Source organism: Spea bombifrons, chromosome 12, assembly GCF_027358695.1.
Source record: "Spea bombifrons isolate aSpeBom1 chromosome 12, aSpeBom1.2.pri, whole genome shotgun sequence".
In the NCBI taxonomy this organism is placed as follows: Eukaryota; Metazoa; Chordata; class Amphibia; order Anura; family Pelobatidae; genus Spea; species Spea bombifrons.
Genome location: NC_071098.1, coordinates 869,391 through 885,968, shown reverse-complemented (window position 1 = coordinate 885,968; position 16,578 = coordinate 869,391). Strand labels below are relative to the sequence as shown.

The following is a 16,578-nucleotide window of genomic DNA, read 5'->3' as shown; positions in this document are numbered from 1 at the left end:
TCAAAATGTATCAAAAACACTTGACACGTCCTGAGTTAGGAAGTCCAAACCATGCTTCATTCCAAGTTCCAAGAATGAGATATTGAGACAGGAATGTGACCATTTTTAATCCTGAAAACAGTTTACCGATAGATTTTAACAATAGGGTTTATTTCCTATTAAACCCTAAAAGATTGAATTATACATCCAAGGACCCGGCAGTGAGTAAGATGCCTTGAAATGAGGTGGGCCGGGTTTATCCAGTGATACAGCTTTCACAGAGACTCAAACAATTTCTCTTAATAAACGCAGGCCAAATCCACTGGAAATGTTTCTGAGGATTAGATTAGAATACCCCGTTGAAAGAATTCCTTCCAGTTTATCAAGGCTTTTCTGTTGTCTTATTAACCTGAAATAGTTAATGCACTTTAAAAAAGAGCCATCCTTTTTGGGTTCGTTGTTACAGAGCCAGCTACGGTTACAGGAAGCCCGCGTGTCGTAGATGTAATGTTTACACGGCGCACGGTCTGTGTTTACACGTCGAGCTGGTATACAATGCACAGATGCCGCTAAATCTAGGATTAGAAATCTCATCAAAAAGCCATCATCCGATCGCCTGGACCGCATTTACCGGGATCAGAGTCACCGAATGTTACGGAAATCAGCAGCTTATGCTTGGGATCACTGGAAATTACCATACGGCGCTAGAAATTACAACTTACATTCCTTCATCGAAAGTTGGAAGTCCAGATGCCACCAAAATCTTCCTTTAATTAAATCTGGTCGGCGTCTTTGATGCCCAGGCGTATCCCGGCCCGCACTGCCAACTACGATGCCACATTTCGGAAATCAAGCTGCAAATTACTTTTTGATGTAGAAACTGTAGCATCTGTGCAGATGGTGCTTAATCAAGAATATTTCTGAACTGCCTTAACCGTGACATCATACACTGTGTGGATGACCTCACAACACGCTGAACCTCCCCACACTCTGTACACTGCTGATTGAAACAGACACCGGAGAACTTTTGCAGTTAAATGTAGCGATTTTAATATGAATATATCTAAATGTAAATCTGACGTCAACATTACTGCCAGATATTGGCAAAACCTACCGACGGCAAACGAGAGATGTACAAAGGCCAAACAAACAAGCATTCTGTCGAGCGTGACGGCTGTTTGTGTCTGTGTCAAATTAGACACTTGTTATTCAAGTTTTTCACATTTAATTCTGATCATTAGCCCCGGCGTCGTGTGCCGCGCGCGGCCCGCGGGGATTTCTGACATTGAGAATAAAAGAATTAAAAGACGCACAATTTGTATACTTAGCATTTAAATATTTATGTTGTTTCTTGTCGCTCGGCTCCAACATGTTGATAGAAAACACGGCGTAAGCAGCCGGTGCAATGATAACATATCAAAGGGAGATGAAATGAAAGGAGTGTTATTAGAGTCGTGTATAATATCCCAAGATTCCAGCACACGCTAACGGGGAGCGAGCAGGCATTAGATGAGGGTTTTTATTTCTGGAAATTTTTTTTAGGACATCCTTAAGGACGATGTGGGCACTTTTTCCGGTTGACCGTTACCGGATGATGTGATCATTACAATCCAAATCCCTCAGCGTGCACGTATCCCACACATACTCTCCCGCTGCCATGTCTGAGTGGTTTGTAGGACTGCCCGTGGGACCCTTGGTACATTTCTATAGTATGTGGTCCGTACGTGGTGCGTGGTCCAAAGAGAAAGGCAGTGCACTCACAACCCTCTAGCACTCAGTGGGTTAATCTGAGACACACACAGCATTAAGCGAACATGGCCTGGATTTTGTCACCAGGAGATCATGCAATGCCATTAAAGAAGAGTAACCCAACTGCCTGCCCACCATCTAGTGCTCGAAATGCCCCTCCGCTCGCTTGCCCCTCGCCACCCCCTCTCCTCCTGGTCTCGCACGCTCTCCCCCCCTCCGATGCCAGCGTGAGACTAATGAAAAACAGCAGCTGTTCCCTTTGCTTTCAATTTACTGAAAACATTAGCCTCATGCAAATCATATTTCATATCCAGCTGCGTGATGCATGCACCGGGGCCGGAGCATTCTGGGGGCCACGCTCAAACCTTCCAGCCATAATGCGCCATCGTGCCTGCGCAGCGCCTCTCAGGAGGGGGAGGCGGATGGGAGCAAGAAAGAAAAAACACGGTTTGAGTGAAACAAATTCCAAGATATTTCAAAGATGAACCACCTTGACGTGAATATTAAGTAATTAAACCGCTTCTCGTAACACAAAGACCGAGTAGAATCTTCTGAAAGATCTTCTTCTATACTTTTGTTCTTCAAACTGGGGTCATACGTTCAAAAAAACAGATATGGAGGGATAAGGAATATTGGAAGAACTTGGCTGCGATAGCGGTGAGCAGTTCGACCTGGTTGGAGCTACGCTTGGACCTCTCTCTCCTCTGGCAGACACGGGGTATAATGTGGCCGGCTGGAGATTTGGCCCCAGGGCTTGGGGCATCATGTTATAATGGCCTGCCGCCTGTATCGGACTCATTGGATTGTCAGCTCCTGCGTCTCGCTAGTTTTGAGCTGAAGTTTGAGGGTGGTAGAAAGCTCTCAGACTAATAGCTCCACATCAAACCTGGAGATTTTAATGAAGCCTCTTCTTCCAATCCGAGCCGATCCACGTTAGATAACGAACACAGGTTTGATTAGACCCGGTGATATTCAGAGGCCACGCTGAGTACACATTACGAGCCAAACTCGAGTTACTCGCTAATACCCCGCCGGCTCCACTTCTACTGATAGAAAGAAATACTGTTCATTATCCCATTTTATTCTAATTACGCTTCTCGCTCCCCTCCGTCTGCCGAGCGTCCCGGCTGAAGTACAAATGAACTGACTCCTAATTATCAGACAGAACCTGTGGATATGAACTGATTTTTATTCTCTTTCCTGCACATTCTAGAACTCAACTAAACCGCACAGTATATGTCAGCGTCCACGGCTCTTATTTAAAGGATCCTCTCAATTTTTATTAATATTTTTAGGCCAGTAATAAACCCAACACCCAACATTCTAATGCAATGATCAATAAGAAAGCAATGCAATAGGGGCCAAAATACATAAAGAGGCCATAATCGTAAACTAGAAGGTTAGAGGCTTACATAGAACATAAGGAAGTTTTACTTTAATGAGAGGGTGGTAGATAAGTGGAACAGCTTCCCTGCAGAGGTGGTAGAGGGTAATACAGTGAGGGTATTAAACATGCGTGGGATAGACATACGGCTCCTGAATCTAAGACGAGACCAACGACTGATTAAGGTTTGAGTTTTATACAGAGCTTGGTATATAGCAGTAAATCCGTTGCTATGTACCAAGGAGAGGACTTGGAGTAGAGTTTACGGATGGATACTTTTCTGCCCGTCTGCCTTGTGCGCTATGATCATTAACTCACGCTATCGGTGGTGGATTCATGCAGTGGAGGTCTGGGCGCATGAATGTCACAGGGTTCCAGTCTCTAAGAGACAGCTCTGATTGGTGGAATGGTTAGTGAGGATGCACAGCCACGGAAACGATTGGCTTGAGAAAAACATTTTGAGTGCAAAAAAACCCCAATAATATAAATTCTTAGACTTTCCCGGCATGTCCGGCTGATCACAGGCACAGTGCGGGGCTGTAGTAATATTCTGATATCTTTTATAATGCCCCTCCGCTGGACATTATTTCACTGGACTATCACGAAGGGTTAACAGAGCCACGCACTGATAATGCTGCGGAGAAGGGGGCACGTTCTGAAAGCCTTTACTGCCCTCTGTAGTGCGGCTGCTGGAAGTAAATATACATTTCATTTAAATAGCCCCATCGATCCTGTCCAGGAGGGTCCCTGCAACATGCCTCATGCGTCTACTTACTCAGTCTGGTCTGGGGTAGACTCTGCATGTATCTACCTCCAGGGGGTAACTGGCTCTGCCATTCGGTGTCTGACAGTTTTACCCCTTTGGTGTGTGCTCAGTGTCAGTATGGATTCAGCATTCATGAAGGAGATATATTTCACACCCCAATCCTCATTAACAATATAATGGGGCATAGTAAATTCCTCCCCATGCCATAGCACAGACTGTGGATTTGTCAACTTCCCCCTTGGTTAATCCAAGGATCCTGAGGACCCCTGATTAATTTGGAATTTTTAAATTATTGATTTATTTCTTTTTTACTAGTCTTTTAGATATATATATATATAAAACAAGAAGGGGTTATCGTTTGGCAATTTACAGTTGAAGACATGCGAGTTCACATTGAGCTCAAATACCTTCGCATGCCTTCACCCGTAACGCACAAAACGTAATGTTACAGGCAAAGAGGCATGCGGCTGATCACTCAACATCTGTGAGGCATTTAGAAGAAGAATAGATTTTATTTACCCCGTTTTAATTAAAAAGCCATTTTCTGCTGTTTCTATACACATTATTGGGGCTTTTAGGGCTGTAGAACCCTGTCAGACAGGGTCAAAGAGGAGGAAAGAGGGGTGCAGGGGAGGAGAGATGGGCTTTACGGCAGGAGAGAGGGGCACAGGGATTTGGGGATCAAAGAGGGACTAGACAAACTGAACAGGGATATTTGGGAGGTAGGCTGAAGCAGTTAATGCGGGCTACCATAGATTCAGCAGCTGCTAAACTCATTCCTCCCCGAGCTATCAGTATGTGACAGGCGTCTCTCCGGTACCATGCACGTGCCAGTTAGTGAATCCGTCGGTCTCTTATTGCCTCTTGTGTTGACGGTTAGGCCTTTTCCCCACAGTCCGCTGACGATTTCCTGGCAAATAAATACATTTCTATTTATCCTGCCGGTCCCAATCCGCAGATAAACTGCTAATTGCTGCATTCAGCCTTTAAGTCGAGTTTAAATTCTGCCATAAATATTTTGAAGGGTCCGGCTGCTCTCTTCGGGGTCCCTGTTACTGTTAATACAAAGCTTGAGCTTTTTTACTTGTCTCATAAAACCTTAATCCGATCCGTCCGTTTACTGAAGGCTGCGTCCTGCGACCCCTCGCGTCTATCCGACGAGGAATCCGTCATCCTGGAATTATTCAGCTTCCATCCGAAGTGAAACGTAAAGGTCTGGCGTCTCTGCCGGCCAGAGACCAAACATTACCGCTGAAAGGGTTAACTTCTGCTATTAATTAATGTAGTTTGTTCTAATCCTGATTCTACCGCAAACGTAACACATTCATCATTCCTACTCAATAAATTAGGTTCCAATTACGTGTTTTACTTTTAATCAGTAGCAAGTGATTTTGTGGAGTTTGGCCTTAAGTTCCCAAACAGCGTCTGGGGAGGAAAATTTCACCAAAATCAAAGGTTTCTTGTAACTTTTTAAAAAGAGACCTGACAGATTCATGTGGAGGCGTTTGCACCCTGCTGATGGCGCGCTCTCCCCCCCAAGTTTGGTTTATAGGTGCTGGCTTAACTCCCCATTGGGGTCTGCACTTTGAAGACTTGGTTTAATGAGAAGTTGATAGAAGCTCTAATCCTGGCTCCCGGACGGATGATAAGATGGAGCTGTCAGACCCCAGAGAGCTGCAGGGTTTGGCTGTTTGGGACTCAGCAGGGTCTCTGAATTTGAAAGAGGGGTCCTCACTGTATCCTCCTACAGGGTTCACTAGTGATCTGGTTACACACCTATATCCTTGCGTGGTTCCTATTAGTGGATGTGATTCTTGACCTGGGCTGAGTGTGAGTTATTATCCGATCGGCAAGTGTCACCTGCAGCTAGCGGCCTTTAAAGGTGTAATCGCGGGTGCCCGGTCACGGCCCGTTCGCGTCTCGTTGCGTCTTCAGCTCCTGGTGGATCAGGGAAGTCCAGGGAAGCGGATCCATTGGGGCGCCGGTATTCTCTGACCCCCGTAACTCGTTACTCCATTGGTAACAGTAACCAAGTTTAAAAAATGACTCCATCTTTCTCAGAATAATGAAGGACCTGAAAGTGTTAATTATTGAGCTTATTGCGGATCCACCTCCTGTGACATTTGCCTTAAAGTTGCTGTTGGGCTGGGGTGTAGTTTGCCCCATCTTTTACCCCTGAAGGTGCCAGCGACTGCCGCAGAGTGGGAACGAGGTTTCTTTGACTTCCTGTAAGTGCGAATTTTCAGCACATGGTATCACAAATGACTGAATCCGCGTAATTACGGAGATGTCAGGAGACGCGCTTTTACTCATTTCAGATTTGGAATGGGGGTGCGTTTTAAGATCGTCAGGTTGGCAAATAATTTCCAGATGTTGAGTAAATATTTTAGAACACAAATCTCTCTAATTAACACGATCTCACCGATTATTATCTAAAAAAATATCAAAGATTTCTGAGCGGCCGGTGGGAAGTTAGACTTTTCCGGGATGGGCGTCCGTTTGGCCGTACATACTGGTTCTGAAATCCTCTACATTTATATTTGAGGGGTTAATACCTGGGTCCATTCCCATGTTGAGATGGGGGCTCTGTAAGAGTTTGCCCCCAGTGGCAGGGGCAGGATGGACGGTAAAGACTGGTGCTCTGCGGATTCGCTTTGAGACCCGATTGCAGGAGAAGCCCTCATCCACTCGTCGTTTGCTCACCTGGGCTCAGTGATTGATGGCTCTGTCACTCCGGCTTGTTTCCCCTGCCCTCTGGCTCATCTCCCACCATTTCCATGGGTTGCCACGTGCCGGACCATTTATCACCATATTTTCATTTGCCTAATGATCAGATCATCCATTTTCCCTGCCCTGGTTTGCTGGCGGCTTGATGAAGCCGATATGGCTGGGAAGCAAAAGAAAGCGTCTGACATTCCCAGGTAACTGATGAGTTAAATTAGTACAGATTACAGGAAGATATGTGGCCCTGCTTTGGGTTATCTGGCAGGAACAGGGTTAAAAAGCCCAGAGCTTTTACAATTAATAATAAAGATCGGAACGGCACGCGGTCAGGATTCCATTTCCCGCAGGAAGTGAAGGGCAATGCTTTGTAATTGGAAATTGTAACAAACACTCGTTACCGTCACTCTCGTCTTTCCAATAATTCCACGGGGACCCGGAACCCGGTCGGGACCTCTGGGGTTTTGTTTCTCCAGCCCGGGGCTGATGAGGAGAAAAGAGAGAGAGAGGGGAAAGAACAGGGATAGGTGATGGGAGGGAAAGAAAGAGATGGGGAGAGAAGAGAGAGAGAGACCGGGACAGAAGAGAGAAAGGTGATGAGAGAGACAGGAGGGAAGTTTATTTCAAAGGAAGCCATAATACAAGACAGTGAAAGACCTACATGGAATGTACGTGGTGTTTATCCGTGGTGTTATCCGTGGTGTTTATCTGTGGTGGTTATCCGTGGTGGTTATCCGTGGTGGTTATCCGTGGTGTTATCCGTGGAGGTTATCCGTGGTGGTTATCCGTGGAGGTTGTCCGTGGTGGTTATCCGTGGTGGTTATCCGCGGTGGTTATCCGTGGTGTTATCCGTGGAGGTTATCCGTGGAGGTTATCCGTGGTGGATATCCGTGGTGTTATCCGTGGTGGATATCCCATGCATGTTTAATCCCCTCACTGTATTACCCTCTACCACCTCTGCTGGGAGGCTGTTCAACTTACCCACCATCCTCTCAGTAAACTAGACCTTCCTTAAATTCCTTCTAAAGAGTTAAAAAGGATAAATAAGTTCCCATCAGGAGTCTTTAAATCTGTTATTTGCGGGAGAATTCTCAGAGTTTTCCTTAACGATCGCCTTTGTCTTAATGAGTGGACTTTAGTTTCCAGCACACGACAAGTCTCTGGGCCTGAGTGATTAAAAGCGCGGATGGCAGGGGCAGGCGACTTGATGAATGCTTTGTGTAACATCAGGAGGATCCGTATCGCTTGGCCCTTCTGGAGACATCCATCTTATTCCTCAGAGAGCTCCACTAATGTCAGCCGCACGTTCGCTGCGGCCGTCTGAGCCGCCGACCGGCGAGGAGGGGAAGTCACAGCTCGGAATCAATATCGGGAAAAAACCTGTACTTTCTATTCGCCGTCTACTGATGGGACAGGGAAGAATCATCCAGAGCATCAATTATCCCCTTCAGTAAGTTAACGCTAATTTATTGTGGTGCGTTCCGACTCTGGGGCAGTTTAGGGGTCGTTGATAAAGTTATTATGGATTGACTCAGCCATTTAATGACGCAGCCAGTTCGATGGCGAGATTACCCCAGGAGGTCCTACATAGCTACAAATGTTACGTTTCTATTTAAATGTTAATAAAATATTCATTTTACAGCAAATGGCCGAAGCCTGAGTAATGCTGGGAATATCCTGGTAACATGCGATACATATATATATCTGTATACTATATATCTGTATATCTGTATACCGTATATATATCTCTATCGCGGAATAACCTGTATACTTGCGGTCCTACAGATCACGTCTGTAACGTTGCAGCGGTTTCAGTATACACCGCAGCAGTGTGAAATACTAAAGGAATTAATTAATGTCAGATAAATCCATCAGCTTGCAAATGAATTCACATCGGAGGCATGTTGGCGTTCACCAGCATGTTTTCCTGCTTATTAGAGTCTGCTTCTCTCTTACTCGACTCATAATTGGCAGAATCGCGTTGGGATGAAATACGTGCGATATTTCAGATTATGCTGAAAGAAGAAACACTGAGCAATCGGTGGCCATGATCTATTCACTAAGAAGTTGCCTGGTCAGTTGAGTTAAAAGTGAACGCGACTCCGATAGCATGCCCTGGCGTGCTCACACTCACATAACAATTCGCCAATTCACTAATCTATCAGGTGTTTGCAAGTCTCTGCTACTTTCAATTTCATGAGTTTCAGGTGAGGGCATATGAGTTTGCTGTCCTCACCTGAAACTCACAAAATTACACTCCCCACTACAATATAGTAAAAAATAAATCAATAAAACAAATCCACCCCAATGACTACGGATCAACCAAGTGTGAGGCGACATTTGTTGCTCTTTTCCACCACCCAGGGAGGTAATTAAGTAACCCCGGCGAGTATATTAGCCTATAATTCTCTGTGCACAAAAATCGTATAGACGTACGTTTTGGCCTTCTGACTGTGCCTCCGCGGCGTATATATTTTCGATAATCTGTGTTCTTGAAGTATTTTAATGAAATATATAATATAATGGAAAGCACAGCAAAGAACAGAGCGCTGGGTGAAGCATAAACACGGCACTAAACATTTTCCGACACCCTTTAAAATCAAGTTATAAAACCGACGTTTTCAGCCTTGGCCGTTGCGTCTGACCCCGTGCTTTGTTGTCAATCGCTTAACACGCAGCGGTGAACTGATTTCGGCCCCTCTGGATAGAAAAGATAATTCCGGAAAAGGGTACAAGTTCATTCTCGGCTTCTTTACGATGAGACATAAGGCTGTTTGTAAAGACAGAAGCTCTTTTAGTTGATCCATCATTATTTTTACGGCCGATCTTAAAATATATTGGTATGCAAGGGGTTTTTTTAGTGCTGAAGTGAGCAGGGACGCTGCCAGCAGCCACTCAGCAGAGGACGCAGCGGGGGGCCATGGGGCCATCAGTGTTAAATCAATTCTCAGAGTGTTTAGGCATGAGCGGGGATTGGTTCATTTGGCCCCAAATCCTTTTGGAAATGATTAATGGGAGTGGGTTTGACTTCTCAGTGTAAACAGCAGCTGAAACGCGACTTCATCTATTTACAAAGCTCTTCATCTTATTAATGGAGACGACGATCACTGCATTTATTTCTGGTTTTTAGAATCAATCCAAATAAAAAAGCTTCTGCGTTGACGGCGGAGCCTTAATTTTATCTCCTGCGTGATTCATTTATTTAGCTAAAAGGAATCGGTTTACTGAACTGCCGATAGGACGGGGACCGCCGTGCATCGCCGTGACTCTGACACGTGAATAATCAGAAGACTGGACCCCCAACACTTTCTCCTGGACTATAATTTGGGGAAAATAAAACATTTTTAATCATTTACGGATTTTCTATGCTAAAAACATTTGCTCTTATTTGTTTTCGTGCATATAGTAATTAGTTAATTATCCCTTTATCGTCAGTATGTCCAATAGTTACCTGCAAACAGCCGCAAGATGATATCAGACGCATTCGGAGTCATAGACTGCCTTCTCATTTCACCATCATTCTTCCCTCCTTTGTTTAATGCCCCCCTCTATCTGTTTCAGGGCAAAAGGGGCAGTTGCCAGTCTCAGTCACATGGTTCCTCAGTAATTACCCTGCTGGCCACTTGCAGGTCACAGACCTTCCTGCAGGATGCAGGAGGACCCAAGGACCCTTTATTACCCCTATCTGGGGGAAGTAGAAATAAGAGGCGCCTATGAAGCTGGCTCAGGTTGTCAGAGTGAAGACAGATAATATTTTACCAAACCACCCAACCCACCATCAATTACCCCGGTAGTGGTATTGCTGATGTGGGCAAAATTCCAGGGGGATGGGAGGCAAGTTAATGTGAAACATATTGTGCTGCTACACCTAAAATGTAACGTCTTCTGGAGCAACGAACACGCACCTTTTTGTAGGTCACGGAGCAAGGAAAATATCAGCCAATCCCGGCGGCAGGAAAGGCTCACCTTCCAGATGACAGACGGCGAGAGTGACGGATAGCCGTGTATTTTTTGTGCAGGGGTCGGGAAGGGGGCTCAGTAATAGATCATAAAGAAATCACCAGAATATGCAACATCAGCATTTCTGAGACAAAAGGAGCGAGCGAGAGAGAGAGAGAGAGAGAGAGAGAGAGAGGGTGAGAGGGAGATACATTTGTATCTGGTTGTAACGCACAAAAGAATGAATAATGTTGCCAACGCCAAACAAATGCAGAGGAGCAGAAATAGGCGCTCGGTCGGTCGTCAGCAAGAGGAATGAGGCTCAGCCCAAAAGGGAAAACTTGTGTGATCAGCCTGCATAGGGAATGCTCAGGAATAACAATGAATGGGGTTCATTCACTAAGCTGTGAGTCCAACGGCCGCTGTGTAAAACCCCGAGCCCCCGCGTCTCTGTGCAGATGGATTAGAAACAGAGTCGTTAACGCGGCAGCTGCAGTTCCACTGAGTATTCCCAGGCGCAGCTAATAATTACCAGCACGCGTTACAGTGAGACGTGGACTCGCGGGCCGGTGGATGAGGGATGAAGGAATCCATCAGCAGAGATGATTATGGGAAGGCCCTCCGCCATCTTGCGCGACGATGTTCCTCGGAGTCATTTTTGTTTGGATAATCCGTACGGAGATGCTGAGCAGAAATTGGCGCAGAGAAATGGGTGTGATGGAGTCCTGTGTGAATTCACCCAGTACGGCACAATCCCCGTGTAATTAAATCCATCAGGAGATCCCAATATGACCTGTTAGGATCAGGAAGGATCCCACTGTGGAGTAATCCACTGGATCCCTCCTGCCCTGGAGAAGCCATCTTTACAATGTTCTCCTGCTCAGATACCCCTGTGCCAGCAGCTGAAATCCATCAGTCTCAGAATAACCGTCCATGAGAAAAATAAGAGGAAATTATCGAAAATATATATAAAATCCACAAATTTAAATCCCTAAATAAAATGTAAAAATAACCGTCAGCTGTAAAATTTGTTGCGGTGTCATTTTTATTCTCTGTTTTGCCCTATCTGCGAATAAACGTGTAAATTTGTATTGTAAACGTTCTCAGGGACGCGCTCGATAACGAGAGACGTTCCTGAGCTGGAGTAGATAATTCACACTTCTTCTTCGAGATTGATAGACCTGTCTGGGAAAGAGATTTCTGCCACGAGACATCCGTGACCTTTACAAAGTGTCGCATTTCAATAAAAAGCAAATGTGCGAGTAAACAAAGCAAACAAATAGCTTTATTTGTTACCTGGATCAGAAAAGTCATTTTTCAGGAGTCCGAGTGAAAAGCAGCGTTTCTCCGGAGCAAATAAGCGTAAAGATTTTTTTTAATAAAGGCTGTTTTAAGAAAATCTACATTTTTTGCTGCCATCCCAATCATTCTTGGAATATTATATTTAAAACCAGCCCTAATGGCGCGTTTTTGGGAATGGCGCCCTCTGGAGGAAAGGAATGGTCGTGCATCACAGAACTATGATTCCAACGATAAAAGATACCCCAGCTACAGGCATTTAAGGGCAAAAAGCCCCATCACTGTGATGTCATGATCCACTATAGACTTTAACAAATTACTGGAATCCGGGAAGGTTGGTTTTCTAAGGGTTAATAATGCCCAGGACTCTGGGCTTCGCACTACAAGTCCCATCATGCAGCTTCCACTTGTGTATTGAAAGCCAGGCATGGATAAACGTTGGACACAATCTGTCATGTACATCGATATCCAAGTAAACTGTAGCTGTGGCACTCTGGCTTGGCTTTGCATAATGGGGATTGGAGTCCTGTTAACAGCACAGGGTAGGAGAATCGTGAGGACAAACCGAGAAATGGTGGTGTTTAATCACAGCGGAGGCAGGCAGCCGTGGGAATTGCACAGTTAATAATACCGGGGCTGCGTCCTCCCTCCCATCAGGGCTTTAAATCCAATAAATAAAATTTTTCCTCCCCGACCCGTGGGGAGGGAAATGAGATGACCGAAGAATGTGGTCCCAGAGGCCCCCGTCAGTGAGTTTACTCTGAAAAGAAATACATTTATAACAAGGATATATTGGAATCCATTATTCATTTTTGCGTTTGGGGACCCTGAGGGTGAGTGCACCCCCTCCCCTGAAATCCCACCTCGTTTTTAATCCGTGCATTAATCACATGGAGCAGCCGCCGCCTCCCGCTGCGGGGGGCTCCTCTCCGGCTCTCACCGAACCCCCTCTCCTGCCACACCATGAATTATGCATCCCAGCGCCGTCCTGGCGCTTCGTGTTTCTAGATTTTTTGGTTTCTCTCTGCTGCTTTTCCACAAACAAATTCTCCTTCCAGCCATCGTCTCAAAACAAGACTTCATTCCAAGGGGCGCCGGCGACGATCCGTGAACCTGCAGCCGCTGCTGCTTATTGGAAGCGCATGCTGGGGAGACGCAATTCACTTACTGCGCTGTAATGCTGCACAGGGGCCCTTTAAATCTGCCGTATTATTAGAAGGACGGGCCGCTTGGTGCCGCCAGCTCCCGGCCAGGACATCGGCCACGAGAGACCGACAAGAATTTCCCAGCTTTCTGACTTAATATGAAAACAAACTGGTATTTATCTGGAAAGATACAAGATTACACTGCAAAGCCGTGTATTAGATTGTAAGCTCCTTTGAGCAGAGGCCACCTTACCTTTTTGTTTCTGTCCCAATAGTTTTTGTGATGCACTTCTCGTTATGTCGTGTTGTACTGCGCTGCAGTATATGATGGTGCTATGTAAATTAATAATGAATTTATCTCATGCATGGAAACGCTCCTTGCGATATTTATTCCAGTGAATGGTTAGCCGGCGAGGATATCTTTTAATGGCAGATGGAGTCATGGAGTAAATAAAGCGTTTCAGAGGCTCCTTCTTCAGATGTAACAAGAATTAAACTACCACAAAGACATTAAAAAAGTGCAAACTGTGTAAAAAAAAACCTACATTCCTTGACCGACAGGGACGGTAATAAGAAGACACATGCAAACCCAGATCGGCCCCATCCGGCCCCCGTCTAGTCGCCCGTTTCTCCTGCTGTAAAGACTCAAACCTTAATCAGTCGTTGGTCTCGTCTTAGATTCAGGAGCCGTATGTCTATCCCATGCATGTTTAATACCCTCACTGTATTACCCTCTACCACCTCTGCTGGGCGGCAGTAGAGAGGTTGTCTGTGAGACTTGGGTACCGCTTTAGCAATGTATGACGCAATATGCTGTAACATTCCATTGGTTGTTATAGTGATAAAACCACATTTTGCACTACAATCACTATTCTGTCTCACGTATATATATATTTTTTACCGCATTAGTTTTATTTAGGACTTTTTTGGTAAAAGAATAAAATTTAGATAAAACGTGGAATCAACATTATCACTAATTCACGATCCATAAACCAGGTCCGGTCGCGTTTGGCCCTTTAAACTCAGTATCTGTGCATTTAACCCGTAATTTGAGAAAAACAGACGATGGAGGTTTTTTCATACAATCTCTACGAATGCAAATAATAATCCTGGGGGAGAACGCGAGCGATGAGAGTTTATGTATAACCTTAATAACCGCGCGGCAACCAGCTGACTGCGGAGATTTAAAGGTGCGATTCCGCCATTCCTTATTAAAGGGAACAATTTCTGTTATTGATGTTGGGTTTTATGCGCCTTCTGCGCTGCATTAAGAGCTTTTCCCATTAATTTTATCGTTGGTTATTTCAGAAATATCTGTGTTATTTTCCAGCATAAAGTGTATTGTAATTTGATATTTTTTTTTAATTAAATGTCTTTTAAGTCATTTGAAAAAACATTTTAGCAAAATACATTTTAAACGCTGGTATTTAAAACGTTTATTTTCTGTATTTTTTTTAAATAAAATATCATAATCAGTATTTTTCTTTTTTGGTTTTATATTTTCAGAAATGAATGCAGTAGAAGAATATTTAAGAGGCAAAATTCTCAAAGTGTTTTAAGCAATTGGAGTTTTTTTTATTTGTTTTTATTCAGAATGTAAAATAATTGATAAAAGTATCTTCAATTTGGCCGTTTTTGTTAAAATAGATCACATGGGCTCCTCGTGATGGTTTTTTTGGGAGAGTTCAGAGGAGACGACTAAAATAGGGAAGGGTTTGCAGGATAAAAATGATCAGACTAAACTCAACATGTCCGACCTGGCGAAGAGAAGAGAGAGAAGGGATGGGGAGAGAAGAGAGAGAAGGGAAGGAGAAATGTTACGATATATTGTAAAACTAGCATGTCAGAGGCTTACATGAAACAGAGACGCATCGCAGCTTGACAGGTTGCTGTCCGTTTCAGCACCACAGTGTATTTCATGCACCGCCTGATGCACCCACTAGGGGGAGCTCCTAGCTGAGTGTAAATTGTATATAATATTATTATTATTATCATTATTATTATTATCATCTTTTAGTTATAAAGCACCAACAATTCCTGCAGCAAAACTAGGCCTGACAGGGTAAAATGGACCGGTTCATTAGGGAAAGAAGCCCCGGCTCACAAGCTTGCAATCTAGAGGAATGGGGTGTAGAGTAATTTGAGGTGTAGAGAAAGGGATTAAAGAGATTAAAGGGCACATGGAGATGGGAGATCTATCAGTGGGAGATAAATTCTAGCTGAATAGTTTGTATGTTTAATTAACGATATTTAGTGGGTAAGGAAGCTCAGCGCGTTCCTCTATTACACCCTCTGAAAAGAGGAAAACTAATCCCAACCTGCCAGGGAGTCCACCTTAAAAAAACTGGGCTGGACACCTAAAAACACTTTACATTAACCCACAAAGTGTTAAGGGGATTAAAGCACCACTTAAGGTATTTATTTTATCCTGATAATTCCGGCCTTGGTCTGGCTCTCCCAGGTACGAATTCCTGTGTTTCCTGCTAATTTAATAATAATAATAATAGTTTTCACCGCGTAATGTGGAGGGCGCCATTAATCGTGATAACCCAATTCCTCCATTAGAATTAGGGCCATGTTCAGAAACGAAGCTTTTGCTGTAAAATCTTTAAGGTGCGGGGGTGCCGCAGGAGAATTGAGATTTGACATGAAATGTTTGTGGTTATTTTTTATTTTTTGCAATTACTGAAGTGGCCGCGATTTAATTCATCGGTTTCCTTATCTGCGTGAACAGAACAAGATTAGGACAATAGCCGCGCGTTCTGAACCATCACAAGTGCAGGCATCTCTCCGGAGAGGGAGTCGCTCAAAGCTTTTGTATCCGGTTTGTTTGCCGGTCTCCCGAGCGTTAGGAGAACAGAGGATCTGCTGGGTTTACAGGCAGCGCCGTTCCATCTATAAAGGGCTGATTATTCCAGACGTTTTCCCTGGACGTTTATCTCACGGCTGGTGATGCATTTTCTTCTACAAAAATCAGGGGGAACATCACAAAAACTACTTTTTCTCAGGACAAATTCCATTCTAGGTTGAGCAACGGAAGAGAGAAAAGGGCCAGTTCTGGAGAATTCTGTTATTATTACAGAAAATATCTTTAGCTGCATTCAAGACGGATCGATCCTTCTCGTAAACCACAAAAATAACCTCAACACAACACGGATCAGCGTCACATGCGTCTCAAGGTCACTAATAATGCGGTCTGTCAGGGTGATTGCCGACCGGTATTTTTGCCAGGTTTTGACCATTGCTGTCTGCATCGTAAATGGGTTTTTAGTGAATGAGTTGAGAATATAGAATGTGTTTACAGGGCCGCTGTCTATAGGCACAGATACATCAATGGGGGCCGTTAGCAGCTCGATACCGGAAGCGCTTCATATTAACAATCACCACATCGGTTACCGATGTCAAACGCAACAAACAAACCCAATGGTATCCAAGACTCCATTCAAATAATAATAATATAATAATAAGATTCTAACAATCAGAGGGGCCATTTGTTGGACCACAAGCTGTTCCTCTCCTGCCTCTCGCTGCATTGCCCACCGTGGAACGTACAAAGATTTTCTACTTAATCCCCATAATTTAAAGTTTATAGGTAA

At 44.4% G+C, this 16,578-nt stretch overlaps 1 protein-coding gene across 1 annotated transcript in view; it reads left to right on the top strand.

Annotated features, from left to right (window-relative positions):
* Positions 1-16,578, top strand: part of KIRREL3 (kirre like nephrin family adhesion molecule 3) — a 103,158-nt gene that overhangs the window by 39,672 nt on the left and 46,908 nt on the right. The window lies entirely within an intron of this gene.